Source organism: Stegostoma tigrinum, chromosome 5 (genome assembly GCF_030684315.1).
Source record: "Stegostoma tigrinum isolate sSteTig4 chromosome 5, sSteTig4.hap1, whole genome shotgun sequence".
Taxonomy (NCBI): Eukaryota; Metazoa; Chordata; class Chondrichthyes; order Orectolobiformes; family Stegostomatidae; genus Stegostoma; species Stegostoma tigrinum.
In genome coordinates, this window is record NC_081358.1 from 82,684,492 (window position 1) to 82,703,499 (window position 19,008).

The 19,008-nt window shown below is 40.4% G+C and overlaps 1 protein-coding gene across 17 annotated transcripts in view; it reads right to left on the reverse strand.

Annotated features, from left to right (window-relative positions):
• The window catches only part of dlgap1a (discs, large (Drosophila) homolog-associated protein 1a), a 715,152-nt gene that overhangs the window by 665,319 nt on the left and 30,825 nt on the right, over positions 1-19,008 (reverse strand). The window contains exon 2 of one of the 17 annotated variants that reach the window (XM_059646104.1): positions 9,153-9,168. The exons of the other annotated variants lie outside the window; for them this stretch is intronic. The gene's annotated coding sequence lies outside the window, so the exon portion shown is untranslated. The remainder of the gene's footprint in view (positions 1-9,152; positions 9,169-19,008) is intronic. 17 annotated transcript variants of the gene reach the window in all.

A 19,008-nucleotide genomic window follows, 5' to 3' on the forward strand; every position in this document is an offset into this window, starting at 1 on the left:
AAGGCTTTAGGCCAAGTGCTGGAAAATGGGTTTAAAATAGTTAGATAGTTGTTTTCGACCAGTGCTTACATGATCATTGGAAAGGTTTTTTCTGTGCTGTAGATCTCTCCAAGACGGCATGATTCATCTCAGCATGCATTTCTGTTACTCATCATTATCATCGCACGTCATAAACCTTGCCTGATTATCACACTCATCTGTACTGCATCCATCAGATGGACACACTACATCACAATCATTCAGAGTTCTGTTATTTTCCACTGTCGTAGGAGGACGGAGAACATAATAACAGGCAATGTCCATGTATTCCCCAGCTAACATCTGCAGAGGGGAAGGCACTGGAGATAAGTAGCTGTTCAGTATACCTGGTTAGTGGGTATAAAGACCTCCCATCTCCCTGCTGACACCATTAACACCATCAACCTGTATGTCACATAACACTCAATTATATTAACTTGCCTTCAACCACAAGTAAAATATGATCAAGTCCATAATACTATCTACTCAAGTTCCTTGGTACTGATTCATATCCTTTCCTTCTGCACAGAGGCAGCAAGAGTCCATAGACCTTGAATACGGCAAATTCTCAGAGCAACAGACTTCTTCTGAGGGTGCAGCATCATTCCGGTCACACGGCATTCATTCTGAAACTTTGAACAGTTGAAATATCTAATACTAGAAGGCATGCATTTCAGGTGAGTGGGGGAAAGTTCAAAGAAGATATGAAGGGAAAATTTTTTTATACAGAGTGTAAGGAGTCTGGAACACACTGCCAGGGGTGTTGGTGGAGGCAGACACGAAAGGGCCATTTAAGGGACTTTTAGATAAGCACATGAATATGCAAAGAATGGAGGGATATGGCAGGCAGAAGGGATTAGCTTAATTTGGCTTCATATTCCGCACAACATTGTGGGCTCAAGGGCCTGTTCGTGTGCTATGTTCTAACTTGCATTTGAGTGCATCAGGAAGACAGACGATTGGGTCTTCACCTGGTGATTTACAATTCACAAGTAAGCCACATCAGATGGTCATAGCAGTTCTGGCTGCGGACAGAACTAATTTTCTCCCTCTAGTCTCTGCTCAGACATTTTATACATTTTGTACCAAAGGAGAATCATGGAAGAAATGCAACATGTGCAATGTTCTGACAGGCTTGACAAGTGCATTGCCCACTACAGCAGAGAACTGAACAGTCCACTTCCAGCTTGGGAAAGATGATGCCAAAGAGCATTGTAATGATGGCTTCTATCAACGATGATTCCTTGCACCATTTCATTGCTGTTAAGATGTTGATGCGGTAATAACTAACTTGCCATGGTAAATGCGTCTTTTGCTCTGTGGAGAAGTATAACATTTTTCACTTTATTGAGTAGTTGGAATTGTAGAGGTCGGGTTTTGTCAGGGTTCAAAGCCACCTCTATGTCAAATGAATTCAGCCATTTCCTAGGTCATGTGTAGTTGACATGGGAAAGGATGTAGCTGGTGGTACTTCTCTCTCGCCACTGGAATTGGAGGGTCTTTCAAAGGCACTGGTGATAGTTCAACAGTGCTCCAAGGTGCCTGTTGTACATTGTCCAAGTCTTCAAAGCATTTGGGAGTGCAAGGGTCACTGCTGACCAGTAAATTTGAGATCTTGGCCCTCAAGTAGTTTTTAAACTGTCAGACCAGAATGAGCTGATAGATTGGAAGTAAGGATGAATTTGTTGGTCTATGTCAGGTTTAATCAAGTGAAGATTCCCGATACATGAAAAAGATGTATTTTTTCCTGAAGCTCATCATTGATTTTAGTCGCTGGGAGAGGTATTGTTCTTTGAGTGCTGTTGGAAGAGGACCATAATTTTTCAGGGTATTTAGTGAAAGATACGTTTACTTATCTCGGCATCATCTCCCATGTCAACTTGCTCACCATTGAGACACTATTCGCTCAAAATCAGGTCCACTGGAAGACATTCGTTTATATGCTTGACACCAGATTCCAGAAGCAACAGCTCTACTTGGAATATAATTGTGACAGGGACTGCTGGGAGGAGAACAGAAAGACTTTGGTGATGCCCTCAAATCATCTTGAAAAGATCAAAAGCAAAGTTACTGGAAAAGCTCAGCAGGTCTGGCAGCATCTGTGAAGGAAAAACAGAGTTAATGTTTCGGGTCCTGTGACCCTTCCTCAGAAAGGGTCTGAGGAAGGGTCACTGGACCCGAAACATTAACTCTTTTTTTCCTTCACAGATGCTGCCACACCTGCTGAGCTTTTCCAGCAACTTTGTTTTTGTTCCTGATTTACAGCATCCGCAGTTCTTCTGGGTTTTGTTTTGAAAAGACCAAGCCTCCCTGCTGACTGCACTACTTTCCATTTTATCACAGCCACTTGCCCCCTTCCTTGTGTCTCATAGAACATAGAACATAGAACAGTACAGCACAGAACAGGCCCTTCAGCCCACAATGTTGTGCCGACCATTGATCCTCATGGATGCACCCTCAAATTTCTGTGACCATATGCATGTCCAGCAGTCTCTTAAATGACCCCAATGACCTTGCTTCCACAACTGCTGCTGGCAACGCATTCCATTCTCTCACAACTCTCTGCGTAAAGAACCTGCCTCTGACATCCCCTCTATACTTTCCACCAACCAGCTTAAAACTATGACCCCTCGTGCTAGCCATTTCTGCCCTGGGAAATAGTCTCTGGCTATCGACTCTATCTATGCCTCTCATTATCTTGTATACCTCAATTAGGTCCCCTCTCCTCCTCCTTTTCTCCAATGAAAAGAGACCGAGCTCAGTCAACCTCTCTTCATAAGATAAGCCCTCCAGTCCAGGCAGCATCCTGGTAAACCTCCTCTGAACCCTCTCCAAAGCATCCACATCTTTCCTATAATAGGGCGCCCAGAACTGGACGCAGTATTCCAAGTGCGGTCTAACCAAAGTTTTATAGAGCTGCAACAAGATCTCACGACTCTTAAACTCAATCCCCCTGTTAATGAAAGCCAAAACACCATATGCTTTCTTAACAACCCTGTCCACTTGGGATCTATGTATCTGCACACCAAGATCCCTCTGTTCCTCCACGCTGCCAAGAATCCTATTTAAATTTGCCCTCAGCGAGGCTGGTCTATTTTCTACCAATCAAACCAGTTATTCATACCGATTTGGCATTGAGACCTCCTCTTCTTCCATTAGCACTCCACTTGTCTTTTGCTATGGGCTGTCTCACCACTCACTTCCCCTCTCCCTTTAGCAATGGCATTTGAATCTTCATTCTCCAGACCCCTTCAGTTGCCAGTCCCATTCAGTTCTCATGAAGGCACTGGACTCAAAATGCTAATACTATCTCTCCAAAGATGTTGCCAGAGCTGCTGAGCTCCTCCAACATTTTATTATCAAAGAATATTCTTGATGTGTTCAGCACCTCCCAAGTGAGGCATCTTTGGGATGATGCAAAGGCAAAGTCAAAATGTCAGAGAGAACTCACAAACTTCCAAACAATTAATTTACCCCTCACCCCAAGCACCACCTGCCCGCCTGTGACAGAGTCAGTAGATCGCATATTGAACCTACCAGCTTTCTTAGAACCAATTCAGCAAGAATGAAAGATAGTTATCCTTGCTCTCGAGAACAGACAATGGCATTTGAAGTAAACTATATCAGATCCAATATAATGATGGTGGTGACTTCAGGAGGATGCTGAGTGAGGTCATCCACTTGCCTCACTTAAACATTTGCAAATATTTGACTCTTGCTTCTTGCAGTTCAGCTTCCTTAGCTGGTGAGAATAGGAAGATTTTGGAAGTCATCTCCTTCTATACTTGGCTGTCGCCATTACTCTCACATAGATATGATAGGGCTACTGGGCTTTGCTTTGATCCATTGGTTGTGAGACTGCTGAGATTTGTCCATGTCCTATCAGTTTCTGTTTGCACTGTGCAAATATTGTTATCTTGCAATTTCATTGGCGGCTAATTCTAAGAGTGTGCTTCGTGGCGCTCCTTTATTGAGTAAATTACACATAGCATGGAATTTCTTCTTCTTGCTATTTTCACTGCTGAAGATAAATGGGTGTACCTCACAGTGTAACAAAAGAAGCTCTTTGATAATTAATGTACACCAACCTGACTGACCTCTCCTGTGGGTGGAAACGTCAGTAGCATAAACATTTAGGGCAATCATCACTGTATTGCCAGGGGTGATGCACGTTGTTTATTGTTTCATTGCTGCTGCTGTTCTTGCACCAATCGGTATAACTCTTTTGCCCCTTCCTTATTGTTGTATCAGCCTTTCACACGGTCCTCTGGTGTGGGTCACCGGAAACTGACACTTGTATGCTATCAATGGTCTGTTAGGTAAAATGAGTTTTAATCTAGTGCCGCCTTGTAATAAGTCTCCTTTCTAGTGCTGCCTGCTCCATCTATAACAACTCCAACAAAGTCATGCATGCCACCTTCTCAAGCTGCCAGCTTTGCTAACTTTGGTTCCTAAAGAATTCTGCAACATTGGCAATACCTGACATTCACCTGGCACCCCCTTCATGTTTTTTGTACAACAGCTTGAGCTAAGGAGCTTGTGAGACAACTTACAGCTGATAGAATATAAGAGACAATCGCAACATGGATACATAATTAGCTATGGGATAGGACTTGAGCAAGTTTTGTTAGTGGAATCACCACAGGTCAGATTCAGTTTTTGCTTTTCCTCATGTATAAGTAATTTAGAACTTGGCCCGGATGATAGAATTTAAAAATTCACATGTGACATGAAACATTATAAACTGACAGGTGGACAGTGTAAAACTCCAAATGAACAGAGGAATGTTGGTTGAGTGCGCCAATAGGTGGCAGGTGAATTGCAATGCAGAGATGAGTAAGGTATTACACTTTAACACAAAGAACATGAAGGGGCATTATAAAATAGGTGGCACAATATTTAAATAAGAGCAGGAGCAGACAGACCTGACTGTATATATACTCAGATCATAGAAAGTGACCAGACAGGTAGAGACAGTAGTTAATAAAGCAAATGGTATCCTGGGTTTTATAATAGCAAGGAAGTAATGCTGAATTTATACAATATTTTTTCAAACCTCAGGTTGGAGTATTGTGTTCTGGGTAACACACCATATGAAGGGTGTGAATGCGTTAGAGAGATTACATAAGAAATTTACAAAAATGGCCCTGCAATGAGACACTTCAGCTTTGAAGAGAGATTGGGGAGGTTGGGACTGTTTTCTTTGGAAAGAAAAAGGTTAAGAGGAAATGTAACAGGGGTTTTCAAAATCACAAAGGATCTAAAAGTGTAGATAAGGATAAATTGTTCCTACTCATAAAAGGATTGAGAGAGCACAGATTTTCTGTGATTTGTGAACACAGCAAAAGTGATATAAGAAAATGCTTTGCACAGAACTAGTGGTTCAGTCTGGAACTCACTGTCTGGGAGGGAGGCAAGTTCAATTGAGATAAGTTCAGTTGAGGCATTCAAGTGGATATTAGGTGATTATAACGAATAGAAACAATGTGCAAGGGTATTGGGAAAAGGCAGGAGAATGGCATTAGGTTGTACTGCTGGTTATACATCACAGTGAGGTGTGTTCTTGGAATTTTCCCAGAGAACTGTGAAAGCTCAAAATTGATGATGTTAAGGAGTATGTAAACAGTGTGGGAAAGTCACATTGAGATAGAAAATCAGCCATGAATTAAATGAATGGTGGGGCAAGTTTGATGGGCTGAAGTAACTTCTCCTGATCCTAGATAACAAGGTGTAGAGCTGGAAGAACACAGCACGCCAAGCAGCCTATGTTCCCTTAGTACAATGTCAACACATTAATAGGTGGTGTTATTCGCAGAGGCAAACACACAAGTCAATGATGTGTGTGCGTAAGTTATCACTCACTGTAATTATAGTAAGCACGCTAAACTATCCATAAATTGTGATGGGTGGTTTTCCACTTCCACCCTGTGAGTCTAAAATAAAACATGAAGGAACTGACAATTTGATACTAGCAAATGTAAATAGGTACGTACAAATTCCATTCACACATGAACGAAATGCTGTCAGTTCCTGTTTTTATTTGCAAATGAAAAGCTTAAAAATCACTTCACTTCGCTGAGCTGGTGGAATGGTGCTTGAACACCCATATAATCAACCAAGGCATAACATAATTCTACTTTTGCATATGAGATGTGATTCGTTCCTAAATTTGCCTTTTCTTTTATGCAAAAGAATGCTGGTACTCAACCATTCCCATTTCTAATGTGTTGCTGACATTCTGAAATAAAATAAAACTCCTAAGGCCTCTTTATTCAGTTTTGCTGTTACACTGTATCAATACAACATAACATTATATCCTCTTATTTAATTGCTCTGTATTTTAGTTGACCTTTAAAAGTCAACTGGTATAGTTCTGTTGGATGTTCTTTTTCTTTAATTTATGCACTTGTTCATCTGTCTTAAAATCTGCATTTCTTGCAATGTAGCTTCATTGAGAGAAACAGATGTGAATGAACAATGGGAAGTCAAAATTCCAGCTGGCATTTGTTTCAGGAAGTCATGCAGTGGACATTATAATTCAGAATGGATCTCCACGGAGACGAGATTTGTGCCCTCTGTTCCTCTCTGCTGAAATATCTTTCCTTTGAGTCAAGGATAGAGTGTCTAGTTCCATACCATGGGTCTGTTTTGTCACTGGCTTTGTGCAACTAAGCTTTGCTTCACTAAAACTACTTGGAGTATAATCCATCAAGAATTGAGGGATTACATTGGGTACTTCTTATTACAGGGGATTGAGAATCTAAAGTTCTATTGCTTTGCTCTATCAACCAGAAGACATCACAGATAAGGAATGATTGAGTACTAGTACAATAATGAATTAATTAGATAGAGCTGTGCACTGTTGTCAGATTATGAGTGAAAGGCTTTAATCACATGTTTTACGACAAAATCTATAGCATTGGCAAATAGGCTAATTTGATGGACCAAGTATACTTGTCAGATCAATGCAGATGTTGTGTAACAGTTATCAGGCATCAATCAACTATTGTGTACATATTCACAGCATGAAGTCTGACATGCTACAAAGGAAAACAGATGTAAAAATATTCTGTACAATATGTGAATATTACATGGGTGACAGCATAAAATCCACTGCAATAATGAAAAATAGAATTCTGTAGGCTGATTAGAAATTGAAAACACAAAAAAGCATTTTCTTCTGAAAATTGAATCAACACCTTCCACTTTCCCAGCAAATTTTACTTGTGCTGGGCATAGCTGAAGAAATAGGGAGGTAAGATGCCATCAACTTTCACTCGGCCTTCCCAACAATATCTTATCTCCCTGAAATTAAATTGCAAATGTTTCCCTTTAGGTAGGCTCCGCTATCCTATCGCCAACCCTGTCTTCGCTCTTCCTTTCTGTCCTATCCAAACCAGGCGAATAAGCATGAGAGAAAATTCAAGTGTAAAGTTATAGGGAGGCAGGTAGATGAAGTTGTTTGGTCAGTATGTGGCAAGACCATAAGAAATAGGAACAACAGTGGGCTGTTCGGTCCTTTGATCCTGGTTCACAACTCAATAGGCCTATGGTTGGTTCAATATTGCTCATGTCTACTTTCCTGCAGGTTCCCCAGAACCCTTGCTTTCTCTGTTTATCAGGAATCTATTTCAGCCTTAAATATATACAAGGACTCTGCCACCTCAGCTCTCTGGAAAAGCATTCCAAACACTCTCAACCCTCTGGAAAAAGAAATTCCTCTTTATTGCAGTCTTAAAATGGCACCCCTTTATTCTGAGACTACGCCCTCTGGTAATAGACTTTCTCATGAGGGGAAACATCCTCCCATCATTTACTTCATGAAGCACTTAAGAATCTTGTATGTTTTAATGAGATCACCCCTCATTCTTCTAAATTCCGGTAAGTAGAATTCCAACCTGTTTAACCGATGCTCATAATACAATCCGTCCATACTGGGGATTATCATAGTGAACCTTGTCTGAAGTCTCTGAACTGCCTCCAATGAAATTACACCTTTCCTTAAATAAGGAGACCAAAACAGTTCACAGTATGCGGATATAAATAACTATGGTGTATTCCACTGTTGAAAATAGTATGGAAGATAGCATTGATAAAATGTACAGAAAGGGAAAATTAATGAAATAAAATAACTTGAGTAGATAAATAAATTACATCAAAGATGGTAAGACAGGTAATGTGTCATGGTTACAGCATGTGGGAGCTCCTGGTTGCCAGCGTAATCCAAAGCAAACACAGAAACATATAAAATAAGAACGGGGGTAAGCCATTCAGCCCTTTGAACCTACTCCGCCATTCTTTATGATCATCCAACTCAGTGCGCTGTTTCTGCTTTCTCCCCATACCTTTCAGTCCCATTAGCCCTAAGGGGAAAGATACAAAAGGGTCCAAAGGAGTATTTTTTTTTCACACAGAGGGTGGTGAGTGTCTGGAACAGACTGCCAAAGGTAGTGGTGGAAGTGAGCACAATCGCTTCATGTAAGAAACAGACAGGTACATGGATGGGATAGGTATGGAGAAATATGGAGCAACCACAGGCAAAGGGAATTATTTTCAACCTGGCAGCATGGGCAAGTTGAGTCAAAGGGCCTGTTTTTATGCTGTAGATCTCTATGACTCTGTAACTATACCTACCTCCTTCTTGATAACATTCAATGCTTTGGCCTTAACCACTTTCTGCAGCAGAGAATTCCACAGGCTCACCACTCTCTGGGTGAAAACATTTCTTTCCCTCTCACTTTTAAATGACCTACTCCATGACAGGGACTGAGAGAGAGTACAATCTCAAAGTAAATCAACTGGTAAGGTAGAGATTACAAAAATAATGAAAAGGAAAAATAAAACTAAAGGCTCTACCAGAATGCACGTAACTTTCAAATCAAAACAGCTGTATTGATAGAGCAAATAAAAATAAATATGATCTGATAGACAAGGTTGCTGGACAACATTCAATTGGGACCTGAGTACTTAAGCGTGCATTACATTTAGGAAGGAGCAGAACCGAGGAAAAAAGGATGAAGATGAGTGGCTCTATCAATTAATGACAGTATTTTCACACAAGAATTGAATGTCCCAAGTTCAGGATCTAAAAGCAATTTGGGTAGAGGTCATAAATGATAAAGGCAAAAACTCACATGTTAGAGTGATATGCTGGCTCATCATCAGTAACCACACAGCAGCATGGAGTGTTCAGAAAGAAATAAGAGAGCTTGTAAGAAAGGTTCAGTAATAACCATGGGGAAATTTAATCTACAAACTGAAAAAAAACAAATAGATGAAGGTAACCGAAATGAGAAATTCATAGAATGTTCTTGAGATTGTTTATTAGATCTGCATGTTCTACAGTCAACCAAAGAGTAGGTTCTCTTTGACCTGGTAATGTGTAACATAATGAGATTAATTAACGGACTGATAGTGAAAGCACTGCAAGGTAACAGAGACCATATTATGATTGCATTTTACATTCCATTTGAGAGTAAGTGAATCCAAGGCTAATATTTCAAACCTAGATAAGGGCAATTATAAGGCAATGAAGGCAGGGCTCATTAAAGTACACTGACAAATTAATTTCAGGGGTAGGTCAAAGTCACAGGTGGCAGATATTTAAGGGGATATTTCGCTATACACAGATTAGATATATTCCAACAAGAGAATGCACGATCAATTGATAACAGAAAAAGTTAATGACAGTATCAAATTTAGAGAAAAAGCACATAAATTATGCAAAGATGTATGGCAGATCAGACGATTGGGCAGAATATAACAGCAAAGAATGGTGAAAACCTTAATTAGGAGGGAAAAATTAGCTTTCAAGGAAATGCTCGCCAAAAATACTAAAGACAGTAAGATTTTCTATAAATATTTTAAAAGGAAAATAGTTACCAAAATGAGCACTGGAACTACAGAAAGTGAGGCTAGGGAATGGAAAATTTTGCATCAGTCTTCACTATACGGGATAGACATAACATCCCAGGATTAACTACATGTCAGGAAATGGGAGGAAGGAACTCCAAAAAATTACAATCATCCAGGAAGTGGAATGGTTAATCCTCAGGTCTTGATGAATCCTGGGCTCTTAAGGTGGCTAGTGAGAAGTTGATGCATTGGTTGTGATTTATTAAAATTCTCTGTATTGTGCGAAGATTCCATTAGAAAATGAAAAAAAAGCAAATATAACTCTTTATTCCAAATATATAAAGGTGATAGGAAGCAGGTATTTGTCTCCTTGTTTAAAGGAAGATTTAATTGCTTGAAAGTAATTAAGGTAAGGTTCACTAAACTAATGTCTCCAATGGATGGTTGCCTTATTAGAAAAAGGTTGAACAAGCTGGGCTTAAATCTAAAGGAGTTTCAAAGAGTAAGAGGCATACTGATCAAAACACGTAAGATCCCGAGATGTTTTGGTAGAGTTGATGTGCATTGAGGGATAAGGAGATTCATTTTTTTTCCTCAGCGTTGCGCTTCTTTGGAACCCTCTTCCTCAAAAGATGGTGGATGGAGAAAGTTTGAATATTTTCAAGGCAGAGGTGGGTAGATTCTTGATAAGTAAGGGCTGCAAAGCTTATTGTGACTGTAAAAATGTGGATTAATCAGATCTGCCATGATGTTATTGAATAGCAGTTCAGGCTCAAGGGGGCAAATGGTCCATTCCTGCACCTAACGCAAAGGCATGTATGTATGCAATCTATCTGAGCTTAAGTCTGAAGGATGCCCACATACTCCTTGTCTCCATTTTCACTCCAACTGAAAAACTAAAAATTCAAGTGATAACTAAGAAATCTAAATGCGAGACCAAAAATGCAGCATGAGCCCGGTACAGATAATAGATATTGAACATCATGCTGCACATCAAATGCCATCAGGAACATCAGTGTAATTGTCCTGATATTTAGAATGGAAGCTGCTGCTTGCTCCACTCCCCAGTCAGCATGGAAGAAAAATGCAAATGGTAGATAGAGCCATGTAATTCATCATTGTGTCCCACTCTCCTTGTGCTAGTCCTTCTGTCTCTGTTGAAACATATAATGAAGTCACCGAGTAGCAGTTTATGTTTTGCTATCTGACCCCACAGTGAACCCTGCTGCCAACTCTAGCTATCGCATTCTAAAACTGCCATTTCAAGAATCTACATGCAGTTGACAATCACTCCCCAATACCATTAACTGCAACTGAAATGAGACACATCTTTAAACCTTTTACTAAAGTTTATCTGATTGACTTAGACCCTTGTAGCTACCCCTAAATATACTTGAGGTTTCTCACAAATGAAACACAATTATATTAAATAATCCTCAAAATCAAACTTATCACTAGTCATGTACCCTATCTTTCTTTTTGATTTATTCACAGGATGATAGCATTGCTGGCCAGGCAGCATTAATTGCCCATCCCCAATTGCCCAGACAGCAGATAAGAGTCAAGCACAGTGCTGTGGGTCTGGAGTCACATGTGGGCCAGACCAGGTAAGGATGGCAGTTTCCTTCCCTCAAGGGCATGTGCGAACCAGATGGGTTCTTCCAACAATCGACAATCATTTGACTCTTAATTCTAGATATTTATTGACTTCAAATTCCAGCAACTGCTGTGGCAGGATTCAACCCCAGGTCTCCTGGGCAATATCTGGGTCTCTGGATTAACAGTCCGGACATAACAGCACTAGGCCATCGCCTCCCTTCCATTTTTTTCCCTTCTATATCCCTGTTGCTATACCCTTCATACACACAAACAAACAATATCCTCCTTGTGACTGTACCAATGTACCAATATTGACAATACATGTAGGAATTGAGAGGCAGGATGTCCATTGATTTAAACTCCATCTCAAAGGCGTTTTGATGGAGCACTTAAGAGACAGTAAAATCTCCCAAATTATTCACAGGGGAGAACAGATTTGTCTACTTCTCAGAGCCAAGATTTAAATCTATCATTTCCACCTTCGAGCCTAGGGCTGTGACACTGCAGCTCATAGGCATTCTAATTCTCACTTATGCATCATTGTCAATTACTTAAAATTTATTGTACGTCTCTAATACTTTTTAAAATGTTTTATAACTACAGGGAGAGGTTGTCAATCACTCCGATATACCAGCAAGATCCAGCCCTGCAGCTGTCAGTTGTTATCAACTGGGATGTCTGCTCCATTACCCTAATTAGGCAAGGTATTAGATGTGAGTAAGTCCTGCTGGTATATTACAGAGATCAGCAGCATGTTTTATTATTATGGTGCATTGAAAAACATTCCTTCAACTCTTCGATCAGAAGAATGTATTTCTAGCCTGCAAGGCCGACGAAAGCTTTCTTTGGTAAGACAACAGTTCTATGTTTTGAAAATATCAGTCAATGATGTTATCATATTCACATGAAATGCTGTCATGTCAGATCCCTCTTCAGGATATCTTAATATGGAACTAAGCTGCCTATTTTAAACACGTTGAGGATTATTTTGGGGTTAGGTACACATCAAGTGGGCAGCGGACAGGTTCATTGCGCCACCGATACGGTGACACCAGCGGGAATCACAAAACCAATTTCATGGTTAAGACTTACCTGCATGACTCAGCTTTAAATAATTTAAAGCAAAATTGCTTCCCCCTCCATGTCTCAGTCAGGACTGTCATGGGCAAACATATGGCGACTGAAATGTCTGTGCAAATGGAGAAGTCACAACAACCTGATCGAGGTGTACAAGGTAATGAGAGGCATGGATACAGTTGGTAGCCAGAGACTTTTCCCCAGGGCAGGACTGACTGCCACGAGGGGTCATAGTTTTAAGGTGTTAGGAGGAAGGTATAGAGGAGACATCAGAGGGAGGTTCTTCACCCAGAGAGTTGTGAGCGCATGGAATAGTTTGCCAGTGGTAGTCGTGGAAGCGGAGTCATTAGTGACATTTAAGCGACTGCTGGACGTGCACATGGACAGCAGTGAATTGAGGGGAATGTAGGTTAGGTTATTTTATTTTTGGATTAGGAATATTCCACGGCACAACATCGTGGGCCGAAGGGCCTGTACTGTGCTGTACTTTTCTATGTTCTATGTAACAACTTGTATTTATCTCATGAAGTGTGAAAAAGGTGATACATAGGTTCATTATAAAATGAAATTTGTCAGAAAACCTCAACAGGTAATAATAAGCAGATGACGTAAAGTTGAGTCACAAAGTTGTCTTAAGGAACAATCGTTAAAAGAGCAAACAGAAAAAGAGGTCGAGAAGTAGGTTGGTCTCAGGAGGGAACAGCAGAAGTAAGGCTCACAAACTGAAACCATTGTCAGCAATCATAGGACAATTAAAGTCAGGGATGTGTAAGAAAACAAAATGGAGAAGCACAGGTACCTCAGCGAGTGTAGGGCTGGAGACAGTTACCGAAACAGGGAGAGGCGAGGGCATATAGGATACTGAAAACAAGGATCAGAATATTAGAATTGCTCAAACAACAGCCATTGTAGGTTTGTGAGCACAGAGTAATGGGTGCACTGGAATTTATGTTGCTAAAATGCAGGCAGAGTGTTGAAAGAAGATAACGTGCACCTATGAATTAGGTGAGTGGACAATAATTGATTCTTAAAGGAAATCAAAGGTAATAGAATGGAAGCAAAAGCCATTGAAGGATTTGTTCTTACTTTCAGACAGATAAGAATAGAATCAAAGGAACACAGTCACACTCAGCTAGATGGCTGTGCGAAGCATTGGAAGTGGATTGTGTGGTCAATGACAATGAAAACTTCAGATAAGTCCGGAAGGCGCTGTTTATAACAGCAAGGTGAGTGGGGGGCAAGGGTGTGCAGATTTAAAGGGGATGGAAAGGATGGAGGTGAGGATGGGGTTCAGCAGATTGGCAGCTGCAGAAATAGCACAGCAAGTAGAGGGCCTAAGGCTACACAGTTAGGATTTTGAAAAGAGTAGAAAGCTAATTTGGAGCATTTTGATGAACCAACACAGAGGTTAGTGGAATTAGCAGGATGAAGAGGAATGTCAGTGAAAAGTGAAGATACAAAGAAGTGACTGGATAATTCTATCTGAGCTTGACACAATGGAAAGTGATGAGTGCATGTTGAAGTGGCAACGTGATGGAAGGGGCTTTGACTTGATACGGAGGGAGAACTGAGGTGATGATGGAAAGGCAGCGAACTGAGAGGACAAAGAGCATGATGAGTTGAGATGGAAATTAAAATTACTGAGGATTAGAAATTGCTCAACTCAGTAAAGAAATGGATCATTAAAACAAGGTTTTCAAATGAGAGCCAAGTGGGAAAGAGAAACACAAGTTTTTTAAAGGAAAAGAATGTGCTAGACAAGTACTGGGCAGACCAACATGTAATTTAGTGATTGTTGGAGCTTGTTTTAACTCTTGCTATAATTCATTTCATTGAACACCAGCAGGCACAAACATCAGTTGTGGCGACTATATAATCAGTTTTTTTTTACTGAGTTCATGTTATGCAATTCAACATGATTGTTTAGGTAAATCATACCACACAATTCCATCATAATTACATGATTCTTTACTGAGGTCTCGATTCACTCTGGGAACTCAGGTAATCAGACTCCAAAATTCTGTATAACTACAACACACAATGGTCCTTTCAAAATTCTTGTACTAATTCTGTCTTTGGTCACTACATTTCCTGTAAATTACTACTAAATCACAAAACATCTAAAATGAACAAAATGACATTGAAGTAACTATTTAGAGCCAAGGCATTAATTCATCATCTTGTTAACTACATCATTACTGTGGAGCAATTAGTCAAAAGTGTAGCTAGATGGAGAAGCTTCATCACCGGTCAGCCAGGATCTCCCAAGGCCACAACATTGACGCAAATGCATCCAGCAAGCTCAGGAATGGCAAGGGCCTTGGTCAGAAGTCAGAACGAGGGACAGTGTTCATTTATCTGTTGTCAGCAACCAAAGGGTCAGAACTGGGAGGGACGTGTGAGTCAGGTGGAAGGCAGGAAAGCTTAGACCACAGCAGGCACTCTGGGGGTAAGATCAGTGATAAAACAGGATAAGGCAATAGGACCTCTGTGTGTGAAGAAATAGAACATTTCCGAGGGCAGGAACACAGTGGCTAAACAAGGAGCCATATATAGGAAAGCTAAAGGAGTGGGAAATAAGAAATATCTGTCATCTGGTTTTAAAAGGTGCATGCAGAGGTGCAAGACTAGAAGAGATAATTGAAGTTGAGAAGCAGGACAACAGAAAAATGAAGTCAAGGCTGGGATTTAAACCACCATTAATCAACAAAAATGGAACATGTGAAGAGTTAAGATTTTTGAGATCTAGCTCAATTTCTACTCATCTCATTCCCAACAGCTGGGACAAATTTTACCAGAAATTGACTCAATGCCTGGTTTGGCAAGTTTCATGGGGGGTTTCTCTCTGTGAACCCCAATGACATTTCTCACACTCTTCTCTAAAACTCTCCTCATTAATTAGGCACCACATCTCTGTGTCACCCCAGTCATGTTATCTTCCCTCAGAAGTACTCTTCATTGTTGGGACCTTCTGGGACTGCCAGCTCCAATTTTAAAGCCCATCCATGTGTTAGATTAATCCAGGGGCTGTCCTTAACAGCGCAAACAGTGTATTGGGAAGCTGGTATGTCTGTAATGCCAACCTCAATTGACAGGGGTTGCAAGCAGTTGCTGCCCATGAAGTGTGCCCTGAGATGTCGATGACTGTTATCCAAGATGGAAGTGCATGAAGTGAATGGCAAGCCAGAATTGCCAGGTAATCACTCCAACGTTAATGTCAGGAACTGTTGCCTTCTAGATTCTATCAAGAGTTTGGGAGAATAGGAAACTACTTAATAGTGAGGTGAGACCGGCTAGTAACGGCATGCTAATGCATCAAATATGCATCTCACTGCTCACTAGAGACATTCTTGCCTTGCCGTTCAAAACATGGTTAGAGAATCAAACTCTCTCTTGACCAGTGAAGCCACCCCTTCCCAAGCCCCAGTAGTCAGCGGGAAATTGAAAAACAAATGCGTAAGGAGATCTCAGATATCTGTAAGAATAATAGGGTTGTAATTGTCAGGGATTTTAACTTACCCAATAAAGACTGGAACAGCCACAGTATTAAGGGCTTGGATGGAGAGGAATTTGTTAAGTGTGTATAAGAAAACTTTCTTTTCCAGTATGTGGATGTACTGACTAGAGAGGGATGTATTGCATTAGACGAGACAAAAAATGACCTTCTCTTGGGAAATGAGGCAGAGCAAGAGACTAAGACGTCAGTGGGGGAGCCCTTTGGGGAGACTAATCAAAATTCTATTCATTTCAAAATAACACTGGGAAAGGATGGACCTGCTCCAAAAGTTAAAGTTCTCAAGTGGAATAGGGCCAATTTTGACGGCATTAGGCAAGAACTTTCAAAAGCTGAGAGGCTATTCGCAGATAAAGGAATGGTTGGAAAGTGGGAGGCCTTCAAAAATGAGATAATGAGAGTTCAGAGACACTATGTTCCTGTTAGAGCGAAGGGGAAAGCTGGTAGGTGCAGGGAATACTAGAGAAAAACTGAGACTATGGTCAAGAAAATAGAGGTATATGGCAGGTATGGATAGATGGGATTGAGTGAAACCCTAGAGGAGTATAAGGATGACAGGAGCATACTTAAGAGGGAAATCAAGAGGGCAAAAATGAGACATGAGAGACTTTTGGCAATTAGAGTTCATCCCACAAATGAGGATTTCCTACTGGTTTAATTCTGAAGATAAGGAGCAGACTTCTACACAGTCTGGAAAATGTTTCACTAGTAGGAGAAAAGTCTGAAACCTCACTGTTGAATTATCCTCACTGTTGGCTATATCACCAGCACCGAAGCTCTTTAGATCAGCTGCTTGCACGTGTCTAATTAATTATAATTGAAACATCGTCTTACCAACCGAAACATTTACCAGTCTCACTTCACTGTGAACTTTAATTGCTCATCAACATAAACACTTTCGTGTTCTACACATTCTTTCATTTTTCATACCTTATTTACTGCAGATTTATTGGATTTTGTTTCATTGTTGAGTAATGAAATGATATATATAATGAGCAAACAAACAGAATTTCTCAATAGAGTCTAGGTGTGAAGTAGGTCTTTGGAGAAAAGTCAAAATTCTGCTGGAGTAGTTAGGCTTAATAATGCATGACAGTGGAATTAATAGTGGTTGACACAGTTATCAGTCCAGATATATAGGCTCAACTGGGCATTTTAACAGAGTTACTGGTTAAGTTTAGGGCAGTTAGTCACTACTTACAAAGGAAAGATGATCACATGTAGTTTTGCATTCCAGGCCTTTTTTTTAAAATGAAAGAAGGGAGCTGCGTATGTCTGAGAGGAGATTCTGCCCAGGTCTTCCTCAGAAATGCAGTTTTAATTCTTCTCCTATTCTTAAGACTATCAAAATGGCGCCATATTGTGGCAATGAAATGAAAGCTTTTCATTGTATTGTATTGTATTTCTCACTGTAAAATGCATGCGACAATAAAATCATTCATTCAAAAATCATTTATTCATTATTTGAAATTCAGAACTGGAATTCCAGATCTTGCATGGCACTGAGGGAGGCAAAGCTTACCCCATTTTCACTGCAGTCAGTGTACGTAAAGAATGTGATGTCGTGCTGCTCAGAAGGTAAGGTGCCAGGTCGGTAGGGAAAATATGGTGCTAGGTGAGTAAAGTTTCAGGGAGTCAGGTAAGTAGGATGCCAGCAGGGAATAGTGCCAGCTATGAAGAGACTAGGGTGCCAGGAATAGGATGTAAAATGAATGACAGGTTTGGTGCTACATTCGTAGCATATCAGCTGGTTAGAGTGTAAAGTAAGTAGAGAGTCAGCTGGAGTGGGGTAGGAGTACAGTGCCAGTGGTAGAATGCCAAATGGGGACCAGGGTTGCAGGTTAATCTGGCGCTAATAGAATAGTATGCCAGGTAAGTAGGGTGCCACCTGGTTTGGGGATAGCATGCAAGGTGGGTAGGGAATAGGGTTCCAGGGTGCAAAGTGCCAGGTAAGTGATGCAGTGTTTAGGGTAGTTTCAGATAGTTCCAGGGCAGATATAACAGGACAACCTATCATTAAAACCATACATTCTGAAGAAGGGTACCCAGACCCAAAATGTTAATTCTGATTTTCTCTTCACAGATGCTTCCAGACCCACTGAGCTTTTCCAGCAACTTATGTTTCTTTTTTCTCCCAGAGTCCTGCATTCCCTCAACCCTCCACCTATCCAGAATATATGGGAACACTCCTATAGATCTATTCAAAAAATGTTACTCTTCAGTTTTATATAGCTACATCATTCTTACATTTAACACTCTGTCATTGTGACCTACTTAGTGTTACAAAAAACAGACATCTACATAGAGATACAATTTCATACATTTGGTACAATGACTCCTTAACCTTCCCAGATCATGCCTGTGACCCTGTTTGTAGCTACTGCAGCACAAAACCAAAAATACACATCCTCAACATTTTCTCCAACGTCTGGGCAATACGTATCAAGCTTTTCATTTACATTGCACCTTTCAGCTAGCGTAAGTACTGCACTTTAAAGTCCTATTATTTGAACTACTCCACAGACAACAAATTATTTCAGATAATTGCAAGTTCAAATAGCTGCAAGTCAGTAATTAATGAGTTTAGTTTGCCAGAGGACACAAATGAGCTTTGGAAGATACAGCAGTTCAATTAACTGGAAGCCAGGAAATCAGACTAATTCTGCATAGAAAATTCTGCGACAGTGCTTAAAAATACTAAGAGGCATGATCCTTGGGGATTGCACTAGTGTTAAACAACACATTCAAGAGGTTGCTCCTTTTTTTAAAACTAAAAGGCTAAGGACAGCTCAAGGTGAGATACAAACACATAACCTAAAGTACAATAAAGCCATCATTCACGAGAACACATTAGTGAGTGAACAATCTGAATTAATCAGAAAATGACTGAATGCTGTGTAACTGTAACTACACAGTTAATAACGCAAAACACAAAGCTTAGAACA